The sequence below is a fragment of the Aethalodelphis obliquidens genome, unplaced genomic scaffold (genome assembly GCF_003676395.1).
Source record: "Aethalodelphis obliquidens isolate GAN/ISIS:26980383/991018 unplaced genomic scaffold, ASM367639v1 scaffold36, whole genome shotgun sequence".
Lineage (NCBI taxonomy): Eukaryota > Metazoa > Chordata > Mammalia > Artiodactyla > Delphinidae > Aethalodelphis > Aethalodelphis obliquidens.
Genome location: NW_020837980.1, coordinates 6114228 through 6128018, shown reverse-complemented (window position 1 = coordinate 6128018; position 13791 = coordinate 6114228). Strand labels below are relative to the sequence as shown.

The window sequence follows — 13791 nt, the reverse complement described above, 5'->3', positions numbered from 1 at the left end:
CACACACACACACACACACACACACACACACACACACACACACACACCAGAAAAGAAGTAAGAAGGAAAACACTGCTTTTTAAAAACTGTAAATGTGAAACTCTGCTAGAAATTCCAATTGTCTGTTCAGGCGGAAATTTCAGTTGTCTGTTCAGGAAAGGTAGATTTACTTACGATCTGACATGTGCATGTTTATGACTGTTGGAGTCTTTCTGTTTGTTCTTGAGTCTTAGTTTTTAATGTAAACAAGATAATACTCAGAATGGGTATAAGTTTGGTGGAAATATAAACTGTTATTACCTTTCTGTATCAGGACCTTTAAAAATTACTATCCTCTAACCCAGTAATTCTAAGAATTTAGCTAGAGAAATGATTAGAAGTTGTCCTAAATGTTTAAGTACAAGACTCATAATTGAATCTTGGAAAAACAATCTAAAATCCAATAGTGTAAAATCATTAATAAGTATGGTAAATCCATGTGATACAACCAGTAAACTCAGATTTTTTTCAAGAATATTTAATGACCTGGGAGAATGTTTGTGATACAATACAAATTCAGGTTGTAGTTTTTCAGTATGTTCTGAATGTTGTAAAAAGAAAACACACACACATTAGTATATAAACGTTTAAAAATTGTCTTGAAATAAAATATATTTAAAAATTCAGTAAGATGCTAATAGTTCTATATCCAGGTGGCTCTGTTATGGCTGATTTGTATTTTCCTATTATACACTTTTCTGCATTCCTAAATTTTCTACAATGACATGCACTGTTTTTAATAATCAGGAAAAAAATTAATAATAAAAATGACGTATCTGGGGTTGAATTTGTGAATTCTAATAACTGTGTACCAAAACCCATTAGGTTCAATGTCACTCAAACCAAGTGTACTTGAAGCTTTCTAAAAACCTTGGAGGTCTGAAATGATACAATGTCATTCTGTGAATGATGCTTTCCTGGGGAGCAAATCAGCAATACTCCCAGTGTTTGGCAAGCAGCCTTTACAGGGAACAACTTTAGGAAATTTAGATAGTCCTGTTGAAAATGGTAGTGTAGGGACTTCCCTGGTGGTGCAGTGTATAAGAATCCGCCTGCCAATGCAGGGTATATGGATTTGATCCCTGGTCTGGGAAGATCCCACATGCCGCGGAGCAACTAAGCCCGTGCGCCACAACTACTGAGCCTGCACCCTAGAGCCCGTGTGCCTAGAGCCCGTGCTCCGCAACAAGGGAAGCCACCGCAGTGAGAAGCCCGCGCACTGCAACGAAGAGTAGCCCCTGCTCGCCGCAACTAGAGAGAGAAAGCCCGCACGCAGCAGCGAAGACCCAACGTAGCCAAAACTAATAACTTAATTAATTTAATTTAATTCCAAACAAAAGGTAGTGTATTGGTATTTAAATTAGTCACACAATGGCTGATTAAAATGAAATTATTACGGAATATGTTTGCAGTTACCCCAGAGCCAGGGATAAATCAGGCACAGTGGTAACTTGTTCTTGCTAATGCTGACGTTTTTTCCTTCTATGGGCAGAATGCTCATGAGTCTGGATATGCATGAAAAACAGCATGAATTTCCTTAGAATCAGAACCACTCCCTATGTGTCATTACTTTCTTTAATCCTTTCAGTTTGGGTAGAAATTTTTTCCCCAGGGCTTTGTTTAGAAATCTAGAAAGAGAATGTATTTGTATGTCTATGTGTTTCTTGTTTTTGAGCCACACTGTCCAGGAGAAAACAAAGGACAGTTTTACTGGAGCCCCTTTACGTACAAGGCACGGTCCTGGGTGCCAAGCCAAGGTGCCATTCCTCACCCCCAAAGCCTGGGATCCAATCTCACCTGGTGCAGGTGTGTCAGTCCTTAACCTTAAAGAAAGTCTGGGCAGCGCACAACTTGCTTTGATTCAACATACCTTTTCATGGCGGGAAACCAGTTCCTGACATTTCTGGAAGCACCGCCTTCTATGAGCTGGTTAGAAATTACATCCATCCCAAGCTTGAGGCTACTTCTTGGCACTTTCTCACAGACTGTCCTACCCTTGAGGACGTCCAGGGACTTTCACCACCTCACCAATTCTACATCACCCGCGCCAGTAGCTGCCATGCCTGCCATGCTGCCCTGTTCTATCAGTTTCCTATGGCTGCTGTAACAAATTCCAACCAACTTGAGAGCTTAAAAACAGCACAGACTTATTCTCTTATAGTTCTGGAGGCCAGAGGTCCAAAATTGGTTTCAGTGGGCTAAGCCAAAGTGTCAGCAGGGCTGTTCATTTCTGGAGGCTCTTGGGGAGAATCTGTTTCCTTGCCTTTTCTAGCTCCTAGAGCTGTATTCCTTTTTTTTTTTTTTTTTTTTTTTGGCTGCTTTGTGTCTTTTTTTTTTTAATTGATTGTGTTTTTTTAATTTATTTAATTTTTATTTATTTTTATTTTTGGCTCTGTTGGGTCTTCATTGCTGTGCGCATGCTTTCTCTAGTTGCGGCTTCTCATTGTGGTGGCTTCTCTTGTTGTGGAGCACGGGTTCTAGGTGTGTGGGCTTCAGTAGTTGCAGCATGTGGGCTCAGTAGTTGTAGCACACGGGCTTAGTTGCTCCACGGCATGTGGGAATCTTCCCGGACCAGGGCTCGAACCCGTGTCCCCTGCATTGGCAGGCAGGTTCTTAACCACTGCGCCACCAGGGAAGCCCCCGCATTGGGTCTTAGTTGCAGCACATGGGATCTTCATTGAGGCATGTGGGATCTTTCCTTGTGGCGTGGTCTCTTCGTTGCAGCAGTTGGGTTTCTCTCTAGTTGTGGTGCACGGGGTTTTCTCTTCCCTAATTGTGGTGCATGGGCTCCGGGGCGTGTGGGCCCTGTAGTTTGCGGCACGCGGGCTCTCTTATTGAAGTGCGCGAGCTCAGTAGTTGTGGCACGCAGGCTTAGTTGCCCCGCGGCATGTGGGATCTTAGTTCCCCGACCAGGGATCAAACGGTGCGTCCCCTGCATTGGAAGGCGGATCCTTTATCACTGGACCATCAGGCAAGTCCCTTCTTGCATTTCTTGGCTCATGGACCTTTCCTTCATCTTCAAAGCCAGCAGCATAGCATCTTTATTTTTTTAAAAAAGATTTTTTTGATGTGGACCATTTTTAAAGTCTTTATTGAATTTATTACAATATTGCTTCTGTTTTCTGTTTTGGTTTTTTGGCTGCAAGGCATGTGGGATCTTAGCTCCCCAAGCAGGGATCGAACATGCACCCACTGCATTGGAAGACAAAGTCTTAACCACTGGATCGCCAGGGAAGTCCCAGCATAGCATCTTTTTAAAAATTTATTTATTTTTTTTATTTTGCTGTCACTTTGTACCAGTTTTTTTTTTTTTACATCTTTATTGGAGTATAATTGCTTTACAATGGTGTGTTGGTTTCTGCTTTATAACAAAGTGAATCAGTCATACATATACATATGTTCCCATATCTCTTCCCTCTTGCGTCTCCCTCCCTCCCACCCTCCCTATCCCACCCCTCCAGGCGGTCACAAAGCACCAAGCTGATCTCCGTGTGCCATGTGGCTGCCTCCCACCAGCTGTCTACCTTACGTTTGGTAGTGTATATATGTCCATGCCTCTCTCTCGCTTTGTCACAGCTTACCCTTCCCCCTCCCCACATCCTCAAGTCCATTCTCTAGTAGGTCTGTGTCTTTATGCCTGTCTTACCCCTAGGTTCTTCATGACATTTTTTTTCTTAAATTCCATATATATGTGTTAGCATACGGTATTTGCTTTTCTCTTTCTGACTTACTTCACTCTGTATGACAGACTCTAGGCCTATCCACCTCATTACAAATAGCTCAATTTCATTTCTTTTTATGCCAGCATAGCATCTTTAAATCTCAATCTTCCTCTACTTCCATCTTCACATTGCCTTCAGGCATTGCCTTCACTTGGATAATCCAGGACAATCTCCCCATCTCAAGATCCCCAGTCTCATCACATCTGCAAAATCCCTTTAGCCATATAATGCAGCCGCCATAGGTTCCAGAGATTAGGACATGGACATCCTAATGGTCCTGGGGAGGAGGCAGTGGGGACAGAAGGGCACCGTTCAGCCCCCCACACCATTTGATGCTGGCCAGCTGCTACTACCTTAGGCACCCTGAATGAAACATACCGGTGCTTCTCAGGAGTGCCTTGTCATATGTAACACCTATGTGAGGTGGCATTTTTATCCTATGTTAAGAGGGCATGAGAGCTGAGTGTCAAACTGTTTAGCAGGCTCTAGAGTCAGACTGGATTTCAATCCTGGTCTCTGTCCGTTAACCGCTTACAAGCTATGTGACCCTGGGAGAGTTCCTTGACTTCTTTAAATCTCAGTTTCCTTGTCTGTGAAATGACATTTGTCTTCTGGGTTATTGTGACATTTAAAGGAGACAGTCCTTGTAAAATAATTAGTACAGGGTCCAGCATAGAGAAAAATATTCAATAATTATTCGTTCTTATTAGTATTGTTAGTCTATCTTCCTTACTTTACAGATAAAAATAAGAGGCTTAGAAATATTAAGTGATTTTTTTTTTTTTTTTTTTTTTTTTTTTTTTTTTTTTTTTTTTTTTTTGCGGTACGCGGGCCTCTCACTGTTGTGGCCTCTCCCGTTGCGGAGCACAGGCTCCGGACGCGCAGGCTCAGCGGCCATGGCTCACGGGCCCAGCCGCTCCGCGGCATGTGGGATCTTCCCGGACCGGGGCACGAACCCGTGTCCCCTGCATCGGCAGGGGTACTCCCAACCACTACACCACCAGGGAAGCCCTAAGTGATTTATTTTTGCCTCACAGCCTCGGTCTCAGAATCTATAGACAGGGTGAAAACAAGTGTGACACTGGAGTTATTTGTACCCAATTGAGAAATCCCCTTCCCTTACCTGCCCGAATGCTGCCACTGTCACCTGGCTGACGCCGTGCCTGACGCCACTGCACGAGGGCTTCTGAACTGCTGGCCACCATTTCACCTTCGGTTCTCCTTGCCTGCGAGGTGGTTCCTATTTTATCCTGCTGCTGTCCCCACACAGGCCCTCGAACCTGTCATGGAAATACTTGCTGTAGTCACTATTTTTATTAATGTTCCACTATAAAATCTCATTGCTACTGCCTGCTGAATTTGGATGTCTAATTTATATTTCAAAATTAACATGTCCAGGACCAAAATTTTTTATTGAAGCATAGTTGATTTACAATTTTGTGTTAGTTTCAGGTGTATAGCAAAGTGATTCAGTTATATATGTTTTTTTCAGATTATTTTCCATTGTAAGATGTTGAATGTAGCTCCCTGTGCTATACAGTAAATCCTTGCTGCTTATCTATTTTATGTATAGTAATTGTATCTGTTAATCCCATACTCCTAATTTATCCCTCCCCCCACCTTTGTTTGTTATCTATGTCTGTGAGTCTGTTTCTGTTTTGTATATAGATTCATTTGTATTATTTTTCAGATTCCACATATAAGTGATATCACGTGATATTTGTCTTTCTCTGTCCGACTTACTTCACTTAGTATGACAGTCTCTAGGTCCATCCATGTTGTAGCAAATAGCATTATTTCTTTCTTTTTTACGACTGAGTAATATTCCATTATATATATATATCTCACATCTTCTTAACCAGTCAAGACCAAACTTTTCAACACCTCCCCTCCCCCAAAGGCTCCTTCCTGAATGATGCTCACCTCAGTGAATGGTGATACCATTCTCCCAAGTTGTTCAGAACAAATACTTCCATGCTTCCTCTTTCTCTCACACCTTGTGACCAACCTGACAACAAGGCTATTATAACGTCTCCCTTCAAATACAGTGTCTTCTTACTACCCAGGCTAAGGCACCATCATCTCATATCTAGATGATTGTCACCCAACAACTCTCCATGCTCTCATTCTCACCCTCGCAATCCTTCTACACATAAGTCAGATAATGTCACTTCACTGTTCAACTCTCTCCAGTGGCTTATGGCTAATCTTAAACAAAATCCAAAGTCCTCATCACGCCTACAAGACTCTGTATGATCCGGCCCCTGCCTACTTCTCTGATCTCATTTCCTACCCTTTTTCCTTACACCTTTTGAGTCACACTTGCCTTCCTGCTCTCTTGGGAGCTCCCCAAGCATGTGCCTGCCTCAGGATATTTGCATATGCTCTTTCCTTTGCCTAGAATACTCTTCTCCCTAGATAGCCACGCTATTTGTGTCCTCGCTCCATTCAGATCTTTGTCAAATACCATCTCCTCATAAAGGCCTTTCCTTACTATCCTACGTAAAAAGCATTCCATCCCTTCATTTTCTTTAGAGTGCTTATTATTACATGCCACTGTATTATATACTGTGTTGCTTATTGGTTTATTACCTGTCACTCCACTAGAATAGAAGCTGCATGTTCACTTGGTTTGTTTGTTTTTTCCCTCCTCCCTCTTAGAATCATGCTTGAAACCCCCCCTTTTTTTTTTAACTTTCTATGAAAATATGGGTCAAAGAATCACACATTCCAGATATGCTCCTGTTATCTCTTTGCTTCATGGGTCAGTTTATTTTTTTTTCAGACACCGAGTCCTTTTAGAGGTGATGATGTCATCCCTCAGTTTTTTCTGCAACACAGTTTATGTTCTTTGCTATTTCTTAGGACTATTTACAGTTTCCTGTTGGATAGGATTTTGTCCTGTTGGAATTCTATTTACAATGATTTTCCCGTTAGTTTAAAATCTCACATAGACACACACAGAGTCTTTCTTTCCCACCATTCACGCATTTTTCAGCTATTTATTAGCTTTGGTTTCAGAGGCATTGTAGAGTGTATGACCTTCTAGCTCTGTCTGACTGATTGAGATGCTTATGCTACAAAGAAAAAAAGCCCTAAAAGGTCAAGTAACCACAGGAGAGCAGAACTTCAGTGTATATGGTACGGGAAGTCAGGCGCTCAGAACAAAGGTGGCTGCTGTGCTGGGTTGCGGTGGGCAGGGCTCCCTCTGTCTCTAGGATGGCTCTCCTGAGGTTGCAGTTTGCTGCAGCTGCAGTGTTTTGGGAGAGTGGAAGTCAGGAGTAGGCAGGATGGGGGCAGTAACTGGCAGGTGGGCCATCAGCAATCCCTATCCTGTCCTGGCGCAAGTGGTACTAGGGTATCTTAATTTCTTCCTTTTCTTTTCTTCTTCTTTTTTTCTTAAGCCTACAACTTAGATATCTGTTTGTTTTCTTTCTTTTTTTTTTTTTTTTCGGTACATGGGCCTTTCACTGTTTTGGCCTCTCCCATTGCGGAGCACAGGCTCCGGATGCGCAGGCTCAGCGGCCATGGCTCACGGGCCCAGCCGCTCCGCGGCATGTGGGATCTTCCTGGACCGGGGCTCGAACCCATGTCCCCTGCATCGGCAGGCGGACTCTCAACCACTGCGCCACCAGGGAAGCCCATCTGTTTGTTTATTAATTCAACATGTGGCTCTTGAGCAATATCTTTCCGTCAGGCACATCGATGAATGTCTTGTTTCCCAAAACCATATAAGAGTACTCTAGGACCCCATGTATTTAATTACCTCTTCCTGCATTCATCCTATAGTTGAAAAAACTTTGTCTACAAGATTGTATTTATTAAGTAACAATGTTTCTGTTTTCCATTGTTACAAATCACTTTCATATAGAATTCTCAAATGATACTTCTAATTGGCATGATATACCCAGAGAGATTAACTTAGTTGATATAATTTAAATCAAACACTAAGCAAATTGATATTTTAGTCTCAGCAGTCTTTCAGTTGGAGATTTCGTGATTTTATTTGTCTCTTGAAACATGGAAAATAGCTCAGAGATTTCCAATTTGCTTCTCCTTAGCAATTTCTCCCTTTTCTTTCTCTCTCTCCTCTCTCTGCTCCTCGCCTTTCCTCTCCTTGAAACTCATACTGTCTTACTAGCTCTCTTCTGTAAAGTAGAAGAAAATGCTGGCATGAGAATACATTCTTTAAAGATCAAAGTGTATGCAACAGAAAATCTGGGGCTGCTCAGGAAAAAAGGGGCAGTGTGGCCAGGGTGCCTCATTTGTTTGTTTTGTTTTATTTTATTTTTTTATTGAAGTATAGTTGATTTCCAGTGCTGTGCCGGTCTCTACAGTACAGCAAAATGACTCAGTTATATTGGTTTGGCCAAAAAGTTCGTTCAGGTTTTTCTGTAACATCTTACATATTCCGGAAAAACCCGAACGAACTTTTTGGCTAACCCAAAACATAGATATATATATATATATATACATTCTGGGCTGCCTCGTTGAGCTTTACTCTGCAAGGCTGGCCATGACTAGTCTCCTTCCTTCTTCTCAATGCCAGTCTGACCATTGCAAGGACATAAGTGGTGGAGGGGGTGAGAAATACTGCCGGGATGTAAGTCTGCCAAGTCTCAGAGTCTGTCTCTGCTTTCCCAAGCCTCTTCTGTAGAGAGGCCCTGGTTCTTTCTTTTACTCATATTCTGTGCCTACTATGTGCCAAGTATTGGTGCTGTGCAAACAGTGATGATAAAAATAAAAACAGGAAGAAACACAAGCCATTGAAGGAATTGCAAGTGTGATGAGCGTTACCCCAAAGCATATTGCAGATACCATGGAAGCACACAGTGAGGGGCTGATCTGCTTCCCTTTACCTGTAGGTTCAGCCCTGCCTACAATGTGAGCCCTTGCCCATCAGTTGGTGAACCTTCAGGATTAGAAAATGACCTAGAAAACCAGGCGCCTTGGCCATCCATGTGGACCCACCAGATATCAGCCTGCCCCAGTCATCTGCCAGGTCAGCCCAGTAAGTTTGGGTGGATCTCCATTCCACTGTCCTACAGTCTAGTACTTTGCTGGTGTTTGGATCCTTTCACCTTCTTAGCTCTTTCCAGATCCCTCTCCTATAAGACTAAATCCTTTCTCTCATATCTTCAGCCACTGACTAGGTTCTGCTAGGACTGGAATGTTCTCCATCCACCTGACTTTGATTCTAGCCTGTCACGGGGACTCACGCTGTCATTCCCTCCCCTCCAGACTGGACCAACTTGCCCAAACCCAACCCAAGCTGGCCCTGAACCACAGATGGTTTCCAGAGCTGGTTTGGTTGTCCCCTCTGTCCTTATTCTTCTGACTCCTTGTTTCTCTCTCAATCCTGTTTCATTTTGCTGTGACCCAACAGGCTCTGTGGCTAAGTCTGAGCTGTGACATTATTACCCAGAGTGCCCTGGGTTGGTGGATAATTGAACACCTATTGATTTGTCCTTTCTCCCTTGTATGCGGTGTAAGTATTGACCATTCATTCAACAAAAATTTTCTGAGAGTCCACCATCCACCAAGAACTATTCTGAGCACTGAGGGAACGCGAGTGAATTAAACAAGATCCCTGTCCTTCTAACCGTGTCCATCCCGTATGTGCTCTCTGCGAACATCGATCTTTAAAATCAAACACACTCTGACATGAGATCAGTGGGTCTTCCACTTAATGACAAGACACACTGTACTTCCAACCCCCCCCAATTTTCCCAGATGATGGAGCCAAGTATTGCCTTAATTCCATGCCTATCCCTTCCTCCGTCGAAAATGAATTCCCGGGACTTCCCTGGTGGTCCAGTGGCTAAGACTTTGCACTTCCACTTCAGGGGGCATGGGTTTGATCCCAGGCTGGGGAGCTAAGATCCTGCATGCCATGCAGCGTGGCCAAAAAAAAAAAAAAAGAAGGAAGGAAGGAAAAAAAAAAAAAGAAAATGAATTCCCATTTGGACCATTTCCAAACCACCCTGCTGTAAGCATGACATCAGCTCACAAATCGCTACACCAAGTTTATAAACTACCACTGATAAACGAGGTTAAGACTTGGAAATCAAATAATTGCCCTTTGAGACTCGCAGACTAGACAACACAAATTGCTCATTGCTGGCAAAGAGATTCCAAGCTAATACATCTCATTGTGGAGGCTCTAACCATGCTATTTAAGGGAACACAATTGACTTTTGCTCGGATTAAAATCTATTATAATAACATGGGTCATGTTTGATAAATATTCCCTTATTTCTCCTTCTAATAGGAATAGTAATTTGATGATACGCACACACACACACACACACACGTTCTATATGGGGTGTGTATAGCCGTGAATGTATGTGTAATTGTCTATGCAGTTTCTTTAGGTGTTTTCTTCTATGCTTTTCTCTCTTCCCAGCTTCAGAGTTTTCCTATTGACTATAATAATTACTGAACAAACAAAAATATTACTTATCTATCAAGAGCAATTACTACTAAGAAAAACTTTTAAAATCATGCCCTAGGACTGAACACTTTCCTTGAGCCTTGAGCCAAATGTTGCCCCACATGCTGGCCAGGTAGCAAACCAGATGAGGTCAGGATGGTCTTCCTGATTCTTCCAGCAAGCAGAGGATGTGCCAGTGATGTGAGGCAGAGGAGGCAGGGCAGGCATCAGATGGGTGGAGTGGGTAAGTGGCCATGTGGTGTGATGTGAGAGATTCCCACAAAAGGTACTGGATTGAGAAAGTCCTTCTCTTCTACAGGCAGAGCTGTGATTATTAGAATTAATGTAGGGTGAGCCTCACCATTCTTACTCTTCTTGTATCTGCCAACATATTCTTCAAACAGGAGATAAATCCAAGGAGGAGGCCTTTGTCCTCAGGTCCCTGGCCACTGGTTTGGAGCTAAGCATTGTCATAACCTGTTCTGGATCCCAGGCAACTGTCCCTGGCCTCCATAGATAGAATCTCTCTTCCTTCTTCCATCCTTGCTTTCACATTTAGCAGTGCCTTCTAAAGAGCAGGGCACCACATGAGACTCTGAAAACACAAAACCAAATAACATAGATGTGCCTTCGCTCAAGGATCTGATGAGAATTTTTAAAAAAGAAAGAAACAGGTAAAAAGAGTTGGAAATAGGGAGCTCCTTGTGGTGATGGAATAGTTCTGTGTCTTGATTGCAGTGGTGGGTCCACAAACACACACAGGTGATAAAATGCTATAGAACTACACACATTGTTCCCACGTCAATTTCCTGGGTTTAATATTGTACTACAGTTATATAAAATGTAACCATTGGGGGAAACTGGGTGAAGGGCACAGGGGACATCTTTGTACTGTCTTTGCAACTTTCTGTGACTCCATAATTATTTCAAAAAAAATTTTAAAGGATAGAAGAGATAGGTATCTCATTTTCATATTACACTCAAGAACATAGGTTAAGGAGAGTTTAATGAGTTGGCAAAAGTGATAGATTTGAGTGTGTGCATTAAGCAAATGCATATTTAGGTCTGGAGTTCAGCAGAGAAATCTGAGCTGTTTCTGTAGATGTAGAGGTCATCTCCCTTAGCATGGTGATAGAGGTGTGGAAGTGGATGAGAACACTGGTGGAGAGTGTTGAAGAGCTGAGGACAGCGTCATTTAAGAGATGAATAAAGACACTGAAGGGGGACTTCCCTGGTGGCGCAGTAGTTAAGAATCCGCCTGCCAGTGCAGGGGACATGGGTTCAATCCCTTATCTGGGAAGATCCCACATGCTGCAGAGCAACTAAGCCTGTGCGCCACAACTACTGAGCCCACGCACCTAGAGCCCTACTGAGCCCGCACACCTAGAGCCCGTGCTCCGCAACAAGAGAAGACCCCGCTCACCACAACTAGAGAAAGCCTGCACACAGCAGTGAAGACCCAACCCAGCCAAAAATAAATAAATTAAATAAATAAATTTTAAAAACCAAAGAATGACACCCTTAAAAAAAAAAAAAGACACTGAATGGATATGAACAGAGAGAAAGGAGCAAGACCAAAAGAATTAGATATCTTGGAAGCCCAGGGAGAAACTAATATGCAGAGTCAAATGCTGCTGAGATGGCAAGAGAGATAAGGACTGGCATCCTCTGACTTTTGTCACAAGAAGGCCATTTGTGACCCTGGTGAGAGCAGTTACTATGGAGCAGGAAGAAGTGGAAGAGAGGAGAGAGACTGGAGGTCACGTGAATAAGATGCTTTTTCAATAAATCTGGTGTGAAGAGGAGGAAAGAGGCAGGACCGTAGATGGAATGGGAGGTGAGTTCTAGGGAAGGGTGTTTGCCTTCCCTAGATGGGAGGGAGGAGGCAAGGGAGACAGAGTTTGGAGACTCATGAGAGAGAAAAAGCAATCAATTGAGGAGAGTCACCAAGAAGACGAAGGGAATGTTAAGAACAGGCAGAGAGGGAAGCAGCTGCATAGCACAGGGAGATCAGCTCTGTGCTCTGTGACCACCTAGAGGGGTGGGATAGGGAGGGTGGGAGGGAGATGCAAGAGGGAGGGGATATGGGGATGTATGTATACGTATAGCTGATTCACTTTGTTATACAGCAGAAACTAACACCATTGTAAAGCAATTATACTCCAATGAAGATGTTAAAAAAAAAAAAAAAAAGAACAGGCAGAGATGTTGGCCTTTGATGGGGGAGAGATGCCTCTTATTAAAGAGGAGAGAAGAGAGATGTGATGGGTGTAGATGTAGATGGAGTGGTAGAATTGTCAGCAGAAATTTGATGAGTTCTTTCTGATAACTTCAATGTTTCTCTGTGAACTAGAAGGCAAGGTCATCTGCTGAGAGTGAGGGGACAACAAACAGCGTCAGAGGTTTGAAGTGACAAGGAATTTTGAAATGGTTGTAGGGAGGGAAGACGAAGGGGACTAAGATATCAGGGCAAAGATGCTGGGCCACACTGAGGCTGCAGCATATGCGGTTGGTGACCCACCAACATCCCCTGACACTCACAGTTCTGGTGCACACGTGCTGATAACTTTCTACCACAAACACCTACAACTCTGCCCGAGGGTGTTCTCTGGCTAGGAGCTTGCGTGACCTGTTCATGAGGCCGCCTGGAATGAGAGGGACTTCATGCCCCTGAGAGCAGTCCTCAACCAAAGGCAGAGAGGAAGGAGTGGCTCTACACAGTCTCTTGGAGCTCCCGGTGGAACTGAGCTTCAGTTGCCCATGGTGGTAATCTGCTCATTAACATGCCCTGTGTTGGGCCCTCTCCCCCAGCCCCACTTCCCTCTCTCTCTATTTCTATCCCTCTCTCCCTCTTTCTCTCCTCTTCTTGCTCCCCACTTCATTCCTCTACTTGGGATTATCTCCAAATAAACCATTTGCATCCAAATCTTTGATTCAGGCTCTGCCTTTGTGGGAACTGAACTCATGACAAGGGCCCAGCTGAAATTAGTGAATCAATGAATAGTGACACCTGGCCTTCCAGGGTGTGATACTCTAGTGTTACTTGGTAGCCAGGGTATGAAGAAAACAACAAGAACAGATAATCCAAACCACAAAGGGCAGGAGATTTTGCAGCAGGTATGGGGAGAATAATGAGGTAAAGGACTTTAAAATATGGGCAAGAGAATGTTTGAAATGGTCAATCATTAAGTCTACAATGACTAGAGGGGTGCCTAGAAGATCTGAAGCAAAAGAAAAACAAATGTATCATGAGAATCGAGCAGGCTAGTTGAGACGAAAAGAGGATGTGGTCAGAGAGAGGGATGCTTTAGTAATTTTAGAGATGGGGCAATTGGTGCAGACCATGGCCAAGAAAGTAGGTGACGACAGAGTAACATCTACCGTATAGTATCGTAAATGAGGAATTCGAGAATTCCTGAGACTGGAAAGGGTATGGGTTGTCAATACAGATATTTAAGTCACCTTGGATGATAGTCAATTGGAAGACGATAAGCTAAGTGCCAAAGTCTATGATTAATAAGGGGAGATTTATCGGAAACTGCTGATGAGGAAGGCTAGTGGTTGATATGACTGGATGGCATGATCCTCAGAGAATCA

The 13791-nt window shown here is 43.3% G+C and overlaps 1 pseudogene; it reads right to left on the bottom strand.

The window, feature by feature from the left end:
- Nucleotides 1-4966, bottom strand: part of LOC113632242 (glutamyl-tRNA(Gln) amidotransferase subunit C, mitochondrial-like) — an 8881-nt pseudogene extending 3915 nt beyond the window's left edge.
- Between the last annotated feature and the right edge of the window lie 8825 nt (nucleotides 4967-13791).